This window comes from Protopterus annectens, chromosome 10.part0 (assembly GCF_019279795.1).
Source record: "Protopterus annectens isolate FY-2018-M chromosome 10.part0, PAN1.0, whole genome shotgun sequence".
Classification (NCBI taxonomy): domain Eukaryota; kingdom Metazoa; phylum Chordata; order Ceratodontiformes; family Protopteridae; genus Protopterus; species Protopterus annectens.
Genome location: NC_056744.1, coordinates 704,318,109 through 704,336,967, shown reverse-complemented (window position 1 = coordinate 704,336,967; position 18,859 = coordinate 704,318,109).

Sequence of the window (18,859 nt, the reverse complement as noted above, 5' to 3'; positions counted from 1 at the left end):
ATTGTCCGATCAACTTGCATTTCAGCAATTGACTCCCAACACCGAACACTAACCGTAATTTGTTTACAGTCTTTGAAGTGTTTATCTGTAACACTCCTAGGCAAATATACAAAAAAATGTCTAGTTAAGTAATGTCTGATGCACCTGTGAACACAGTGTCATCTGTACATCTGTTTACGAAGTGAGACGTGTGAAAATTATGTCAAAAGCCTATGTACTGTTTTGCCTGTTACTTGTTTCCTGTTTATTCTGTTTTAGGACATTGTTGTGGTAAACAAGCTCTGCAATGCAAATGCTGCTTACATAATATGTATGCAAGTACTGCAGTGTTGAAGAGAAGAGTCAACCTATTTTTTTTTTCAAATCTTATTCAGGCTAGCTCAAGTAAAAACCTTAAATGGTTTACTATACTCATTCAAAATGCACAAGCTATATATGCATATATAAAGTATATACACACACACACATATACGTATATGTGTGTGTTTATATACAGACAGATATACATACATATATATATAGATCTAAAAACAGTTCATACATTTCTGCAGGAATTCCATTGCCTCAAGTAAATATAAGCTCTAAATATATGTAATCAAGCAGCACATACATTTGTGAAAATAAAATACATTTTTAATAGTGGGGGGGGGCAAGCCCCCCTCGTATCCTCTTACTTATATTTTTTTCAGTTTAAGATTACAGCATCCTGAAGAAAGAATAAGCACTGTTAAATCATGAAAATAATGATCACTGTTTCTTTGTTATATGTGCATCTCAGAGTTCAATAAATTGTTACATTTCAAATTCAAGAATATAATTGGTTTGGTAGTCAAGAAAAGCTGGCTCTATTTGCAGAGGATATTATTTTATACCTGATAAATCCAGAAAAGGATATTTCAGTGTTGTGAAACATTTTGAGGCAGTTTCTTATCTTTTCAGGATACAACATTAATGAAGCTAAAACAAAGGCAATAGCTGTAAATTATGTAACTACACACAATTTGGTTCAGCAATATCCATATTTATGGGGACATGATAAAATGAAGCACTTAGGAGTACGGATTAAAAGGATTGTGGTGTGGCAGCTAAGGATATGTGGTAAGAGACTAAACAAAAGGTAATACAAAAGCTGGGAAACTGTATGGATATGGATAGCAAGATATAAGCAGTTAAAATGTTTTTAGCTCCTTTAAGTTTTTTACATGTCAGGCTATTTTTATCAACCAGAGGAGAAGGTGTGGATAGCTGAAGAGCTGAAGGGTTATATCTGGGAGGGGAAAACAGCAAGAGTCAAGTGGGATAAGCTGATTCTTCCAATTGAAAAAGGCAGTTTGGGATTACCCAATTTGAAGGGGTATTTCAGAGCTACAGAGTTAAGGCATAAGACAGTACAAACAGAAACCAGTAATTAAAAGTGGAAAGGGATGATGATGAAACAAGGGGGGGGGGGGCTCAAGAAACAAGGAGAGACTGGGATTTTGGATGCAGATCCTTAAGGAGAATAATAACCATACAGAATATTATATTCATAAAGTATTAGAAAATATTCTAATAACTATGCCAATACAGGCATGCAGAAAAGAGATTCTGCCAATAGTGATGACTATAATTAGGGATACAGGCAATAGACAAGAGGGGGCTAGAATTTATTGGAGAAAACTGGCAAAAAACAGGGTATTGGGAGAAAATAATTAAGAGTGGAGTGGGAAAGGTAATAGAATGGGAAGAGGTCAAGACTTTATTTGGACTGCAGGCCACAAATTGCTTTCCCTATCAAAGACTGATAGACTATAGGTAAACAGAAAGAAATGGGGGAATCCTAAGCAAAAGACTAGCACTGGTAGAGTTTTAGTAGATCCTAGAACAGAAGCTGTTGTTCAAAAAGGAGTAATTAGTATAGCATACAAAATATTGTATGATTACTATAAGAATCAATCAGAGGAGGTTGGAAAGGATTGGGAAGAGAGACTGGATGAGCAATTCACAAAGAAATAATGGGATATATGTATGTCTCCCAAATATGCAACAAACTCGAAGATTTATAATATGCTTGGGACTGTTTACATAGCCATTTTTTATACCCCAGGTAGACTCCAAAGATTTTTTCCTCAGGTAGACAGCAATTGTTGGAGGTATGATGGGAAGAAAGAGGTGAATGGGAACATATTTAATGGGACTGTAATGAGTTGACAGACTTTAAAGATTCCCTGTGGACTGGTCTCTGGGTGTGCAAATTGGTTTAACTAAGGAAATTATTTTTTTGAACTATGATACAGAATCCGCACTGGCTACACATAGAAAGGCCTTGCTTTGTCTAATTATGGTGGCTGCCAAAAAAGTAATTACTAGAAAATGGAAAGCAAAGTCTAAATCAAATTTACTAGTAGTAGAGAATATAGTAACATAGATAAAACAACTGGAATTCAGATCTTTAGAAATGGGTAGGAGCAAATTACATAGAAAAAAATGGGAATTTTGGGAAAAATACATGCAAAGAAATGAGGTTTAAAAAAACGGAATTGTGGGAACAATACATGCAGAGGAGAAATGAGGTTAAAAAGAAGGCAGGATTTGAATGAGCTATGTAATGTTTGACTGGCAGTGAATGGATAGATTATGTGATGTATAATGTTTGCAACTAAAATTATATCAATATTGTTTGTTTTCACTTATATAAATGTATGATTGCCTATGTCATATATGATAATTTAATAAAGATGTTTCTTGTTAAAAAAAATAAACAGTTACATTTCAAGACATTAATACCAGAAGTAGACAGTAAATAATTTATGTGCAAATGATACTTTAATGAGTATGCTTGAGCAAAATGAGCTATTAACGTAAAGTCAAGTCAACGTAAGGAAGCTTTCCAAGGATCAGCATTCCCTCCATTGATTCCCTGTGATAGTGGATTGGCAAAGCCCCTCCCATCAAGGAAAGCCTAACCACTGTCACAGGGAGACAGCTGCTTGGACTTTCAGTGCTAATTAGGAAGAACCAAGAAAGACCAGAAGGAAGAATTGCCCGAAACCAAGCAATTCACAGCCAAAGACACCAACACAATACCCACACCAAACAACAATACAATACCTTTATTAAATTATTGCGTAAGACACAGGCACACATATATTAACAGGAAAGAAAGCAAACTTTATTAATATTTTTCATTTACATGCATTATCCATTACATACATGTTTGCTTCTGTTGTGCAGAAAGCCTTCTACATGGCCCACCTCATAAGTAAGGGTATCTCATCCAGGTACAAGGAGGTCATATTCTTTCCTTATAAGGCCCATTATTGAGTACAATGCCCCTTTCAGCATTTACCTCACAATGCACATGCAGCAGCTGGAGAGACCAGAGAGGTTTCTCACCAGGAAACTCCAAGACCTCAAACATCTACCATACACAGATAGGCTAAAAGCCCTATCCCTCTACTCGGTTTCATACAGACTCCTCAGAGGTGACCTCTGTCTGGCATAAAAGCTGATCACGGACCCATACCCACAAGTCAAGCTCCACTCGAGTAACTCAAACGCGCGACCTCAACCTGGTCTGTGACATCAACAGGACTTGTTGGCAGGACAGATTTGTGTCCCAGAGACTCCCCCATCTATGGAATAGAGTCCTTCTCCACGTCAAGCAGAGTACCTCTGTACCCCTTTTTAACTGCAACCTGGATAACTGGATGGGAAACAGAAAATATACCCCTGGGATTCCACCCGTGTCCCTGTTGGACAGAGGGATTGAGTGCTGACTTGTCTTAACATGGGCTAAACTCTTGGCTAGGCTTATAAGGCCCTCAAGGCAATAGCCTAGCAACCTCCTATGATCCTACAATCCTATGCCTATATTATGTAGCAGCTTATGATCTGACTCAGCAATGACTAATTTATCATTGAAACAATCAAGAATCTTCTGACAAACAAAAGCAATGGGTTACATTGTTTTCTGCATCTAAGCCAACGTCAAAGGACTTGACCTATAAACTACTGGTCTACCTTCCTATAGTAGCACTGCTCCAAAAACCTGTTGGTTACCATCCTCTTAAAGTCAGCTAGTTGTGAAACAATATAAAACTTTAGAGTAGTTGCCTCAGCAACTACATTTTTCAATGTACTGAAACTTCTACCTTGTTACTCCATCTAGAACCAAGAAACTCTGTGTTTTAGTAGTTTTCTTAGTGGCACTTACATAAGTTGGAAATGAACCCAAGATTCTATACCATGTCAAAAAATCACATAAGAGACTACTTATGGTGTTTCTGTTTATCTACTGTAGCACTAATCTGATAAGAGATTGTTTTGAGGCCTTCCAAAGTCATAACATATCCTTATTACTTGAGAAAATACTACACACATTTGGCTCCTCAGTTCAGATCCAAGCCTTTGTGCATCTGTTCAGTAAACTGACAAGTTCTGAGTCATGCTCCTGTTTAACAGTTTCCTACACGTCATCAACTATACTGTCCACTTAATCCAGCCCTTCAGTCATTCTAGGTACTACCCTTTGACACATTTATGGGATAGAAAATACTCAAAAAGCAATGCTATAAACAAGTATCACCTTAGAAGGGATCTAAATGTGCAAAACTTAAAACTAGTCTAAATTGCCAAAATAATTGATTAGCATTAAATACAAAGAAAAAGAAAACTTAGAATCAGACATTAGCAGAACAACTTGTTTTCATTGTTTCAGCTGGATCGTGCTTCCATTTAATCCATTTATGTCTGGAGGGTCTATATATGTTCCAAACATTTTTTTTTGTTACAGAAATGACATCTTAACATGGTATCCTCCTCATAGACAGCCTATACTACTGAATAAAAATAATTTCCAAACTGTCATAATCTTGATCCTTAGTGAAGTAGTCATAACACTATCCTTATAACATTTGCTAGCAGTTATCAGCACTTTTGGCAGATTTGTTTGCAACTATTTTGCAAGGAGAAACATGTACACTGATTTTACTTCTAACTCTATTAAGCAATTTGCGACTGTAAGCCTTTTTGTGATTGCACATTCATGCTTTTCCTCATAAATGCATATGCTGTCTTTTCAGACATTTCACATACTCTCATTTCTAAGCTCCTTATTAGCAGTATGCAATTGTACTTTTTTTTAGCTTTTACAGTGTTTTCTCTTGAAGCCTGTAAATATATTCTCTAGCTGTACTGCAATCATACCAATTGTTTCACAGACAGTATGACCCACTACATTTCAGTGCTTTGCTATGGACACTGCCTGGAACATCAGTTTGCATTTTCTACACTTGAATTCACAACCAAGCAGAATCTGTAACAGTGGCTTCAGTTTTCATTCATAATGTGTCAGAAGAGAGCAGGAGATTTGAAAAAAAAAAAACATTAAATTAATTTAGTCACTTGAACACAGGGCCAGATTCCAAATGACAATCTCAGTGTGAGTGAGTGTACACACTGGAGTAAGTCGCTTACACCAAGAACAAGTCTTTTTGAATCTGGCCCATGCTGTAAGCCTGCTTTCTAGGCCTTACACTGAAGTAAGTCACTCATTCAGAAAACAAGTCTTTCAGGATTTGGGCAAGCTTACAAAAGAGTAAGTCACTTACACTGACTAAGTTTTTTTTAATCCTGCCTAAAGTATCTGCAACTTATGGCATTCTACACCAGTATCAAGCATAAATGAAGGTTTTCTGACCATATGTCTGCTTACCATCTGATCACTATGCATAACAAATGTCTCTACAAACTCTACATTTGTATTTTGTTCCTTTGCCTCACCATATGCACATCTTAATTTACATATTTATTTCAACAAGCAGCCTCATTCTTAAAGCCCTACTGTTTGCACTTGTCAGGTGTAACAGCTCATTTATTACTGGCACCATCTTGTATTAACTAGCGCTCCTTAACATTACTTTTATTATGTTTCAATTTGGCCTCATTTGCATTCATTGTTTGTATTTTGGACATTCTAATTCCTTAGCCCTGCCCTTAAACTAAATATTTTAAAGCTCGCTCAGATAAGCTAGTGCTTTATCAATTGCCATCTGCTTCTTTTTATAGTGTACATCTTACTTGATAATTTTTTTGCACTATATACAGTTCTAGATCTTATCGATGAATCAGACAAGTCTCCAAACTCTGTCCTTTGCTCTATGTTTTAGTTTACTCACATAGACATCTTTTCAGGCACTCATTTAGTTTACCTTGTTTAACAGTTACACTCATAGCTTCCTTCTTCAGATTCTGCTTAGACCTGCTTTTAAGCACTACAGGATCTCTTTTCAGTGGATGTATCTGGCACTGACTCCGGTGAAACATTAATATGGTACTCTCCCATGATACTTTTGCACCTCCTTCATTTCTACTAAAAATTAAATGCCTCACACACAGGATATTCTTGTTTGTTATGTATCATGCCTGATGCCTCCCCTCTTAGCATTGACATCTTGCCTCTCTCTTTTTCTTCTTCAAAGCCAAACATTTTAAATTCCTTATTTACTTCATCATCTGTGACACAAAAAATACTGAACATGGGACCTTTTCTGTATTTTTACCCTCATTTAGATAAAGCTCCAATTTTTGATTTCCAAATTCCCAATTATTAGAAATTGCTTCCTTGTAGACTATAACAGAGGTTGTAGTGAAGCCATTTCAAACCAAAAGTTGAAAAAAATGTAACTGAAGGATCAGTGGTTCAGCAGTATTGGACTGAAAATCAAAGAATTTATCATACACAAGGTTGCAATTCAATGTTAAAAAAGTCATTTTATTTGTAAAAAGTCTGAAATAATATTCATTTGCATATTATCAATTCAAAAATGTGAAAACAGAACTTTATTAACTTTTGCATAGAATACTGAAAAATGAGGATGTCTGATTGTTGCACATCTGTGATATTGTAGGGGCATCTATGAAATGGAAAACTTCATATACTGAAGGAAACTCTCTTAAAAAAAAGTTTCAGAATTTTTTGCAGCATGAAACAAAGCAGCAACTGATGTCAAAGTAGCTTTATAGACGACACTGTGCACCAGGTCACTGATGCCATGTTGTATATGTACACAGTAAAGTATACATACACTTAAGATAATTCAATAAAAAGGCATTCAACATGATGCAAATTCAACAGCAACCTTTAATAAACAGCTTTGCTACAGAGGTCACATAGTGCACAGAGTCCGTTACTATGACTCCCCTAAAATAATAAAATACAGTATCATTGCTATATTTAAGGATCATAGGAGATTACTAGGCTATCAACCCAGAGGTCATTTCAAGCCTAACCATTTCATCCCAATGTAATGCCATAGAAATGTTAGTTAATACCCAAGACTGCATTTAGTAATGTCTGCCCATGTCCAGAAGGGTTGTGGGCACTATTCCCAGTAAGAATTTATGGTTCCCCATCCACTCGTCTAGGTTCCCTTTGAACAGTGTCATAGAGGTGCCCTGTTTCACATGAATAGGTAGCCTAATAAGATGCAGCAGTCGCTAGGAGATAAATCTGTCTCTCCAACATATCCTATTTAAGTCACAAGCCTTATTTAAGTCCCTGGAATGGGTGGCTCTAGTCCCATTTGATTTACAGATATGCAGCAAGTTCACTACTCTGGAACAGAATCCCAGTCCATGTTAGGCAGAGCCCCTCACTGACTCTATTCAAGAGAAATCTCGACGAGTGGATGGGAGATCGTAGGTTTACCCCGGGGGTCATCTCTTTGTCACTACTAGACAGAGGCATAGTAAACTAAACCCTAAAAGGGCGTAGTATTCTCATCCTAAGGGGTGGTGTAAGCCACATACACTCTGGCTAGGCTTATAAATGCCCTAGGACAGACAGCCTAGTACGAACCTAAGAACCTATGAACCTATTAGGTTTGGGTCTGAGATTGCTCTGTAAGCCAGGCATACGTTTCCCCTAAGAAGTCTATATGATACAGAGTAAAGTGACAGGGACTTTAGTCTGCTGTGTATGGCAAAAGCTGGAGTCTCTTGATCTTCTTTGCTAGAAAACTCTGAGGTCTCTCCAATTGCTGCAGGTGCTTTGCATGATACATTCCAAATGGGGCATTATACTTAATTATGGGCCAGATTAGTGCCGAGTATAGAGGAATTATAACTTCTTTTGCTCTCAATGTGATGCCTTTACTAATCAAGTGTGCTATGTAGAAAACCTTCTTTACTACAGTAGACACATGGTGGTCAAAGTTAAGGTCGCAGTCAACTTGTGAACCCAAGTCCCTTAGCACTTCATTGGGTAGTTAGGGTATTGTTGTTGATTTGATAGTGTGAGGGGACACTGTCTGTGCCAACGGGAATGATGATATACTTCTTTGCATTCAGTTTGAGACCATTACTAATGCCCCTCTTGTTGGTCTGCGTGAGACCCCCCCCCCCCCCGGAGTATACTGATATCATTAGGGGATTCAATGATTGCACCTAGTTTGCAGTTGTCTGCAAACTTGGTCAGCCACAATTTAACCTGAACTGAAAAGTTTATACCAAACAGTAGGGGGTCCAGCACAGACCCCTGTGGCACCCTGCTGGTAACAGGTCTGCTGGTTAATGTGGAGTCGCCCCCTTTGATAGGGTGTGTCCTGTTTGTGTGCCAGTTAGTAACCAATCTTACAATGAAGGGGTTTACATTCAGTTTGCTACATTTATCAGTAATGTCTGTATATGGGATTGCCAAGATGAGGTATGCTGTGTGCACAGATTTGCAATCAATGGACCTGCTCACATTTTTGAAAAAATCAACAAGATTTAACAGGCAGGGTCTGCCCTTGATGAAGCCAAATTGGGTAGGATCCAGGGTTTGGAGGTCACCTATGTCTTTATTCATGAGGTCCAGAATGATACATTCCATGGTCTTCCAGATGAGGCTGGTCAGGCTTATGGGTCTGTAATTTCCTGAGTTAGTTGCTAGACCAACTTTGTCGAGGGGAATAACTGTTGCTGTTCTCCATTCCACAGGAACACAGCCTGTGGCTAGACTATGATTGAGAAGATTACTTAATGGTGATAATTGTCTTCTAAACAGGCAAAAACATGAACTGTCTGGGATGCCATCTGGTCCCATAGAGGCTGTATTTTTTGCCTTGGACAAGGCTTTGATGACCTGTTATTCAGATATGTAGGGTGGGGGGGTGGGGTAGGGCAATGTTTGTGAAAGATTTGGAGGGGATAGGGAGGTGAAATTTTTGCCAAATCTATCCTCTAAGTAGGTTTACTATTTCTGTAGGGTCAGTGTGTGTGATTCTGTTGGTCACTAGCTCTGCACATGCTTGGATTCTAACCTTTGGGCTACATACATAGCTGTAAAAGGCCTTATGGTTATCCTTGACTGTGCTAGCTAAGTTTTTCTGAAAGAGGCCCTTAGAGGATTTGACAAGTTGTCTTAATTGCCTATTGAGGAGGATGCTTTTCCATTGTTGGGGCCTCGTCTTTGTTTTCATGGATTGTAACTTTTTGTATTTATTTCAAAGTTTTTTTATTGCTGAATGTCCACCATGGTGAGTTGTTTTTATTTGGGACTTTGCCTTTGATTCCTTCTGGTACAGCTGAGTCTATACACTTATGCAAGTGATTGTACAGGGCTTTAGTGTAAGGTTCAGTGTAGTTACCACTTCCAGCTGGGGATGGGGCTCAGAATGCATTTATACCTTTACCTAGGAGGGTATAGTTTGCCATGGTGACGTTTTTTTAGTCTGATTACGCTCTTTGTGAGTTTTGTTGTGTCAGCTTGAAGGTAACCGATTTGTGGTCAGATTTAACTAATGAGGGTCCGACAGTTGTGGTAGATCATCCATTTGACATGTTAGGGAGGACCAGATCTAGTATGTTTCGTCCTCTTGACGGGGTATGAACAATTTTGTTCCAGGCCATTTGGGTTAATAAAGTTAAGGAACTTTTACGCTAGTGGGTTCGGGCTAGCGTAGGTTTCTCAGTTCATGGTGGGCTAATTTAATAAGCAAGTTGACATATGTTACGAGGTCTTGTCAGAGACTATTTGTGTGCATTAGTTTAACTGTTTTGAAGGAGGCAAGCAGTTGTAAAAAGTTACTTTTTTAGTCCCTATGATGCATACCTCTCAAATTTAGCACAAAAAATTTGGACACCACCAAAATAACGTAGGGAGAAAGGCTCAAAAATAGGGACATATTTTAAATACTGCTCATATAAACTTAGAAAGATGATACAATAACAGGAATTATGTTGGCATGCATTTTCTTACAGATATGATGTCTAAAACTGAAATGTCTGTCATTGTTTAGTGACTTTGGTCATCAAACATTTGCCACAAAAGACACAAATTTTATGAGGAATAGAACAAAAATTTGACACAAAAGTCTGTACATTCTGCAAAAAGTCTGAACAGTCGAAAGTTATGCTGTGATGCACCAAATAGCACAGAAGCGGTTTTATTTGTGTTTGACAGCTCACCTGCATCTACTTTCAAATGTATAGCAAGCCGTTTGAAGACCAGACCGACAAAGTGAAATAGACTTCTCTCCCTTTAAGTAGCAAGAAATCTCTTTAGAAGTGATGTACGCATGGGGTAAGAGAGATGCAAAGTCATTAATAAAAACTGAAGAGTCCTTAGCAGAGGACACACCCTTGAAAAAAACAACAGGTGTAAAGGAGCTAAGCACATAAAATATATTGTCTTAAGAATAGCAGAGGGCACACCCTTGAGAAAAAAAACAGGTATAAAGGAGCTAAGCTCATAAAATATATTGTCTTAAGAATTTGAATGCTCTATTTGTAATAAATTTATTGAACTACAATAAGGGAACTTTCCCAAATCACAAACTCTGTAGTTCAGATAGTGAGGGGACTATTGACAGTTTCAAATGCTCTTGTATGATTAACAATGAGGGATCTAGTAAGCAGACTCTGCTCCATATTGCAGAAAGGAGTATCTGTAGAAGGCAGCAAATGTGTTATATTTACTGCAGAACTCACTGTGATGAAATAGGAGACCAAATTTCTTGACAAGGTTTAGAAGCTGATCATAAAATAGTTATCAGAATTATGGGCAAGAGGTTTTATAGTCTTCATGAGAGGTGAAGAGTATTTTGGGAAGAGGAATGATGGTGGCATGCTTGAACTGTTAGGGATAATGCTAGTGGTGAAACAGAGTCTGAAGATACAGGCAATGGGTCTTGATAAAATTGGAGATGCCATAAGGTATTAGTGGTGTAAACAGAAGGGGGTTGGGTGTGAGTTAACCTCATGATGCAAGTTTAACAGATGAAGGGAAGATGGTTTTGAACTAAAAAGGGCTGTCTAGTGTGACTAGTGTCAACAGGTTCTCTGGTGCTGGCAGGATTAAACTGTAGTGACGGGGAAATTTGCCTGTTTACAAGAGACATAATCCCAGATTCTGGATATGTTAAAGTCTAGGATTGTATGGAAAATGTTAAATTCTAGCCCAGATACATCCTTGATAATTTTCCAGAACAGTTTTGATCGACAGGTTATATTTCTGTTTAGTCCCTTAAATACGTTATATTTAGCAGAATTTTTATGAATTCTATAAGTTGGTCATAGCTTTTGAAAGCTATGAAAATCTTTTTTATTGTTTGATGCTTTGCAGTTATGGCAGGCTTGCTGTCATTCCTCCATTTCCTTCTTGATGGCAGTCCTAAACAAACAGCAAGTGGCCTATTTCAGCCTAAGAATATGAACCCTAAGGGAAAAATCCTGTCAATGACAGATTTAAGGAAGTACAGAAGGATCTACAGGGTGACTATAATGAAGCCTTTAGTTGATCAGTTCAAAGACAGCAAAATAATTAAGTTTCCAGACTGTAGGGCACATCTACCTTTAATAAGTAGCAGCTAGATTTAAGGTCTCTTAAAGGACCAAGTGGTGACATCTGGACAGTGGTGGCTCAGGGAGAATTGCCAGCTTAATCATCATTCAGGGATAAAGCCTAGTTCAACTGGCAGCTTAGCAGCTACCTAGGCTGGCAGTGCTGGCAGGGGAAGGAAGAAATGGCATGATATCAATGTTTCACCACTCTTCAGAGAGCAGATATGGGAGCATGTTGCTCAGTGTGCATGCTCCCATTGTAGAGTCCCTGTTGGTAACTAAAGACCCACATGGAAGTACTAGTTTCTGAAGGAAAGCAAAGCAATCATGAGGGGTTACATCACTTGTGAAAGTGTGCGACATGCCTTCGGTGATGACCACTGCATGCTACTGGGCATGTGTTGTAGGGGCTATCTCAACAGCTCCTACTCTTGGCTGCCTCTTATCCCTGGAAAAGGGGAAATAAATGGGCCCTGACTGATTGACTATCAGCCATCAGTCATTCTATGTAAAACAATGCTGACATGCACTAGAAAAGATAAGCATGGATGTTCACTGGGGGGGGGGCAGAAAAACTGCATGCTCATGGCATTCATAATAACACAAAAAGGTAGCCAGTGATGCTCAAGATTCCTAGCACTAAAAACATATAGGAAGTAGCCTCCACAAAAGAGAAAGCGACAAAGGATGGAGAAGATGGGGAAAAATTCAATATAGCCTCCATAAAACAGTCACTAAATGTCTGAATCAAAATTAGGTTGCAGGTTCTTTTTCACTATTTTATTAACTAGGTAAAACTACTAGGAACTCATGCCTCTTTAAAATGCTAACACAGGGGCATCATCTGGTTAAATGGCTTGCTCCAAATGACAGCATATAACAGATGACTGAGGATATCAAATCCAAGTCTGCAAGACAGCAGCCATTACTTGTTGCTTGCTTTACTACGAGATTATGATTGGATAGCAGAGATGCAAGTGAAACATGGCAGACTGGAAACTCTACCAAAGCTGCTAAGTACTTACTAAGTGACACCCAAATGCATAGACTCCAGCTAGGTAAGGCCTCTGTAGATGATTTTTCAGGCAGGGGAATGAAGCAGCAGAAATCACTGGAGGAGCCCGATTATGGAGAGTAATAGCTCTAACAAAGCCATAATTTTCCAGTTAGTGTCAGAGCCCTTAGTACCTCTCAATGAGGACTGAGGTACTGATAAGTACCCAACTCAACTCACCTCACCTCATGTGTGGACATCCTATGAGGTACTAATTCCAGGATTCAAAAGCAGCTACATGCTAGAAAATCAACATGCATTTAAGATGGGTTTCTCCAAACACTGACAAATGTGTACCACAAAATGAAAGACAGATCAACATCCATCACTGTGATATACAATCACTCTACAACATGGAGATTCAAAACAGCCCTTCATGGATACACAGTTGTGCCATCCTTTCTCTGGGCCAGTGATCAGAGTGTCTCAATCCTCACCATGGACACTGGTGAGGGATTTTCACTTGAAACAAAAATAGATCCACACAGTATTTCCAGATGCAGCTTTCTGCACCAAGCACAATTTCCCTTAACAGCACACAGGGAGCACACATCCTGGAGCTAAGTTTCCCTCCCTCCCTCTCTCCAGGCCCCCAAGTAAGACTCCCCACTGACACAGCTGTACAGTCAAGTCCTCAACAGTATCCCAAGCCAAGTCCACCACCATCCTCTCTGTGAAACCAGTGCTCTGTGTCACTGCTCCAAGTAACTGACACACACTCTTATTTGATTTTTTCACACACACACACACACACACACACACACACACACACACACACACACACACACACACACACACAGGGAAAGGCTGGCACAAATTTACCAGCTATGCCCTCTGTACACAGACTATAAGGTAGATACCGTCATCAGAACACTCCAAAGCCAGCTACTCTAAGGCTCTTACAAAGGTACCCTATTATACTGAGTAAAATTAATGCTAATACAAATGGCAGTTTGACTAATTCAGCAAGGATTTCAGGAGTGGCCACAGTGTCACCAAATAAATATAAGTATTCTCAAAGGTTAAAATATTCTCTAAAAGACCAGCCACATTGAAAAGTTTAAATATATTTAATAATTAATAAAAACATGAAAATACTAAATATCTAATTACAATAAACACCAGAGTTTCAATCACAGGAAATATTAAAAATAGCACAGATGGAAAGATTCACACAGATACAGAAAAACAGTACTTAACTAATGTCACTATATTTTCCTGACCGATCTAAAGAATTACTAATCCCCGGTTACTTACTAAAGCAAGATGAGATGAAGTGGATTCTTTGTCAGGTTTCACAAACAAACTGCCCTGAAACATCTGTCTCATCTAGTATTAAAACATAAATTCAGTGCTGGATTACAGAATGACATCACATACATCTGGTCACTTGACTTCTGGTTCCCACAATACCCTTTTTACTAGCAACTGAACCGGAATCTAGCACATTTGTGTTATAAAACATACAGATTAAGCTTTGTTAAGAGGGTTATAGCATCTAGAAGCTATAAAACCATTTCAAAAACTTCCACCCATCCAGGGTAGCAATTACTTCACCTTTAAGGACAATACAATATGATTCCTAGTCCTGATTTTCACAGACATTTTATGTCTGGCTGCAATCAGAACTGTAAGATACAATATTTAAGGCCTAAACCAGGTAATTTAATTTTAGACTATTTTTCAAAGTTACCTGGACTGAGATTAACATTTTCTCTTCCAGTATCTTCAGTTACAATATATTCATTTCAACAGTTACAATACAGTGACATACAGGTGTATATCTTTTCTGTCCAGCAGAACCCACTGTTGGTACATATTTAACACAAGCAGCTTTACAAATACATTTTTCAACATAAGCATCTGTACAAATCAGGTTCATACACAAATGACATACAATTCTTTACAAAACTCCAGCTAGCTGTGCTGGCACTACCTCATATCATCACGTCAGTGTTAAAGCCTGACATGATACTAACTGCAATAAGTACAACCTGCTAGTAGGACTATACTTTGCCAATGCTTATCTAAATTATTCAGTACAGCTGGAAAATAAACTGTGGGCACATGCTTCCTTTTATAAGTAACTGTAGTAAATTGGTCAGAGCAACTACCTCAGCATGACACTACATTTCCAAATGGGTATTACACTGCAAATTGTCAAAGTCAAAATAAACTTTACTGTCATTTAGACCCACGCCTTAGTTCAGGCTAAATGAAATTTCTTTGCTTTGCGCTCTACATGCAGACAATACAATGGATATAAATAGAAAAAAAAACATTTGGAACATTTAACATGACACTAGGACATAATTACATTTTTGTATGTCTATTAGCAGCACTTTGTATTGACAGGTAGATATATTGCACAGTTGAGACTTGAGCTTTATGAGACTATAACACTTTCAATAGTATGGAATGTAACTTGTTCTTTGAGTTATTGCACAAAAAGAAGCTTTCAATGAGCTATTGCACAGGTAAGAAGAATCTAACAGTGGGTTGATTGCACTTTAAGGAAAGGGAGTCCCTTTAGACTTTGTGGCTTCTGACTAGGTGACCTGTTGGCTTGCATCGCTACTCACGTTTAGTAGTCTGATAGTCTGAGGAGAGAAGCTACTTCTGAAGCTATTCATTTTGCAACATATGCTTCTGTAGAGCTTACCCAAAGTCAAGCAGAACAGTCCCTGAGCTGGGTGGGTTTGGTCTCTGGCAATCCTTGTAGCTGTATTGAGACACCATGCAGAGTGCAGATCCTGTATACATGGAAGTGTGGACCTGGTGAGCCTCTCTGCCATCTTCATCACTCTCTGGAGAGCTGAGAGCCTTATGATCTCTAGCCTTGCAGTCCCCGTACCATACTGTGATATTGCTTGTCAAGATGTTTTCGATGGTACCTCTGTAGAAGGTTGCGAGGACTGAAGATGAAAGGTTTGCTCTCTTCAACCTGCATAGGAAATGGAGCCTTTGTTGTGCCTTCCTGACAATGCGATTTGTGTCAGTGGACCATATCAAGTCTTCTGAGATGTGCACCCCCAGGAATTCTACTGTTCCTCCTTTGTGAGGGGGAATGTGCCTCATGGTTTTTAAGTCCACTATTACCTCTCTGGTTTTGTTTATGTTCAGAGCCAGGTTGTTGTCACACCAGTCAATGACATGCTTCACCTCCTCCCTGTATGCTGTTTCCTCACCATTGCTGATTAAGCCTACTACTGTAGTGTCATCTGCAAATTTGATGATGTGATTTGACCTGTTCCTAGCTGAGCAGATATGGGTCAGCATGGTGAACAACAGAGGACTAAGAACACATCCTTGAGGGACTCCTATGCTCAGTTTAGTGCTCTCTAAAGTGTTATTGCCTATTCTCACTCTTTGTGGTCTGTAAATAAGGCAGGCCAAAATCCAGTTACACGTGGGAGTGCTGACACCCAAATGAATCAGGTTCTCTATCAGATGTTGGGTTATAACTGTGTTAATGGCACAGCTGAAATCAATGAATAATAGTCGGACTTAACAGTTCTTGTTTTCCAGGTGAGCCATGGATGTGTGCAGTGCCAGCAAGATGGCATCTACAGTGCTGCAATTTGACTGATAAGCATATTGGAGTGGATCCCGTTCTGCAGGGAGATTTGTTGTTAAATAGTCTTTGACCAGTCTTTCAAAGCACTTCAAAATGGTAGAAGTGAGAGCTATTGGACGACAATCGTTCAGGCGTGCTAGTTGAGACTTTCTGGGTAGTGGCAAGACTGTTGTGTTCTTGAAGCACTTGTTTATTGTGGCCTGATGTAGAGATGTGTTAATATGTCAGCAAGAACTGTCATCAGTTGAACAGCATTGTCTCTTAGCACACAACCCAGAATGTTGTTTGGTCCAGCTGCTTTTCTTGACTAAATCAGGCTCAGAGTTCTCTGAACGTCAGCTGAATTGAGGCAGAGTGCTACTTCATTTTGGCTGGTGGCGAGTTTTGTGGCTGTTGTGCCATTCCTTTCATCAAACCTGCTGAAGTAGGTGTTGAGTTCATTTAGAAATTTGGTGTTGTCATCACACTTTGAAGTTACAGGTCTCCAGTCTGTTAAGGATTGTATTCCCTGCTACAGACATCCGGAGTCCCTTAGGTCTGAGAAGTGACACTGGATTTCCTGTCCGTAGGCATGCTTTGCCTTCTTTATTCCCTTACTTAGGGTTCTTCTTGGTCTGAGGGCATCCTTGACTCCTGCCTTAAAGGCAGCATTGCTTGCTCTTAGGAGCTCGTATACTTCATTTGTGATCCACTTTTTTTGGTTGGCCCTTACGGTGATGGTCTTGTTGACTGTTACATCATCCACAAACCTGGATCTGTATGCCAACACAGATTCCGTGTACTCATCCAGGTTGATGCATTGGCTCCCCATAGACGTGTCCTTAAACATATTCCAGTCCATGTTCTCATAGCAGTCCTGCAGTGCTGAGACTGCTCCCTCTGGCCATACTCTTATTTGCTTCTTGGTTGGCTTGCTTCTTCTTCATAGTGGTTTGTATGCATGAATTAGCACGATGGCCAGATTATCTGAGTTACCCAGGTGTGGGTGGGGTACTTCCTTATAAGCCACCTTGATGTTGGTATATACTTTATCCAGTGTGTTCTCTCCCCTTGTAATGAAGCCAGCCCACATGCTGGTGATAGACAGGACTGACTTTAGGTTTGCTTGGTTGAAGTCACCTACTATTTATGTGGGCAAACACTGAATTTTGATTCTGCAGTTCACTGACTGGTGATGTGTGACCAGTGCTTCACTGGTGTTGGCACTGAGTGGAATATATACAGCTGTGATGCTCACCCCATTGAAACTTCCTTGGGGAGTAGAAGGGTATACATCTTAGCAACAAGAACTCAAATGTTTTCAGAGCAGTGAGTGGTAACTGCCTCACAGTTGGTACACTATCTGTTATTTATGCAGATATAGACACCTCCTCCCTGTGATTTAGCACAGAATATATTTAAATAGAACAGGTAATACAGTATTTTAGTCTGTACTATAAATGTGAGCTTAAGATGAACATGAAAATCTCACTAAACATAATTCTGCTAACAGATTTTAGTACTAAAGCTTCACAAAAGTATTTTGTGTTCAACTTGAATATGAAACAAGTTAACTGATGTCATACTACAGCTAAATAATTCTCTGGTGCAGCACACCCGAATAGCATGAATAGTTTTATATTAGAAAAAAATGGGCAAAAACGTTAACTATACTTAAAAGATGTTCATTTTTATTAAATCAGTCAACCAAAGTAGTTTCAAAGAAACATTCCAGTTTAAATAACTACGTATTTAGAAATGTCATTTCCAACTAGGTTAATTGCATTCCATGCAACCATGAAAAGTTATGCTTAAAGACAAAAATGTCTGGTCATAAAACACAATAAGCAACAAAGTCAGAAATGAGTTAAAATGCACATATGTTTTCAAACTTGTCCATAGAAAACTAGTCATTTAAACATAGTTTATTCTGACACATTGCAGTCACACATCAATACTGTCATGTGTTTAACAGTGTGCAACACATTATCTAGACACTGGCTTAATCTACGGATTTCAAGTTAAAATATTTTTAAAGAATTTTAAGGTTATGTAAACCAAGTGTCATTTAATTTTATAATGCTTAATTAGCATTACAAAAATCTGAAACAGACTTTTCTTTCCCTTACAAAAGTTACCTTCTACATTTCATATAAAACCTTTATTACATAATGTGTGTGTTTCCTGGTTAGAAATTTAGAAAACAAGTTGTTGAAAATCAGTCAATGAATCTATGAATTGTTTACAGAACAATAAATACACACACCACATTGTTGGGAAAAGTTTAAACAGGAATGCAAAAGAAAATACACACCGTTTAGGATTCCTGAAGTGCAAAAACTCCATAAGACCTAGTGCTGTACTACAGTACATATATATTTCAAAGAAAGCCTCTGTGAAGGGGAAGCAGTAAAACATTGGATAGTTAAAAATGGCAAGAACAA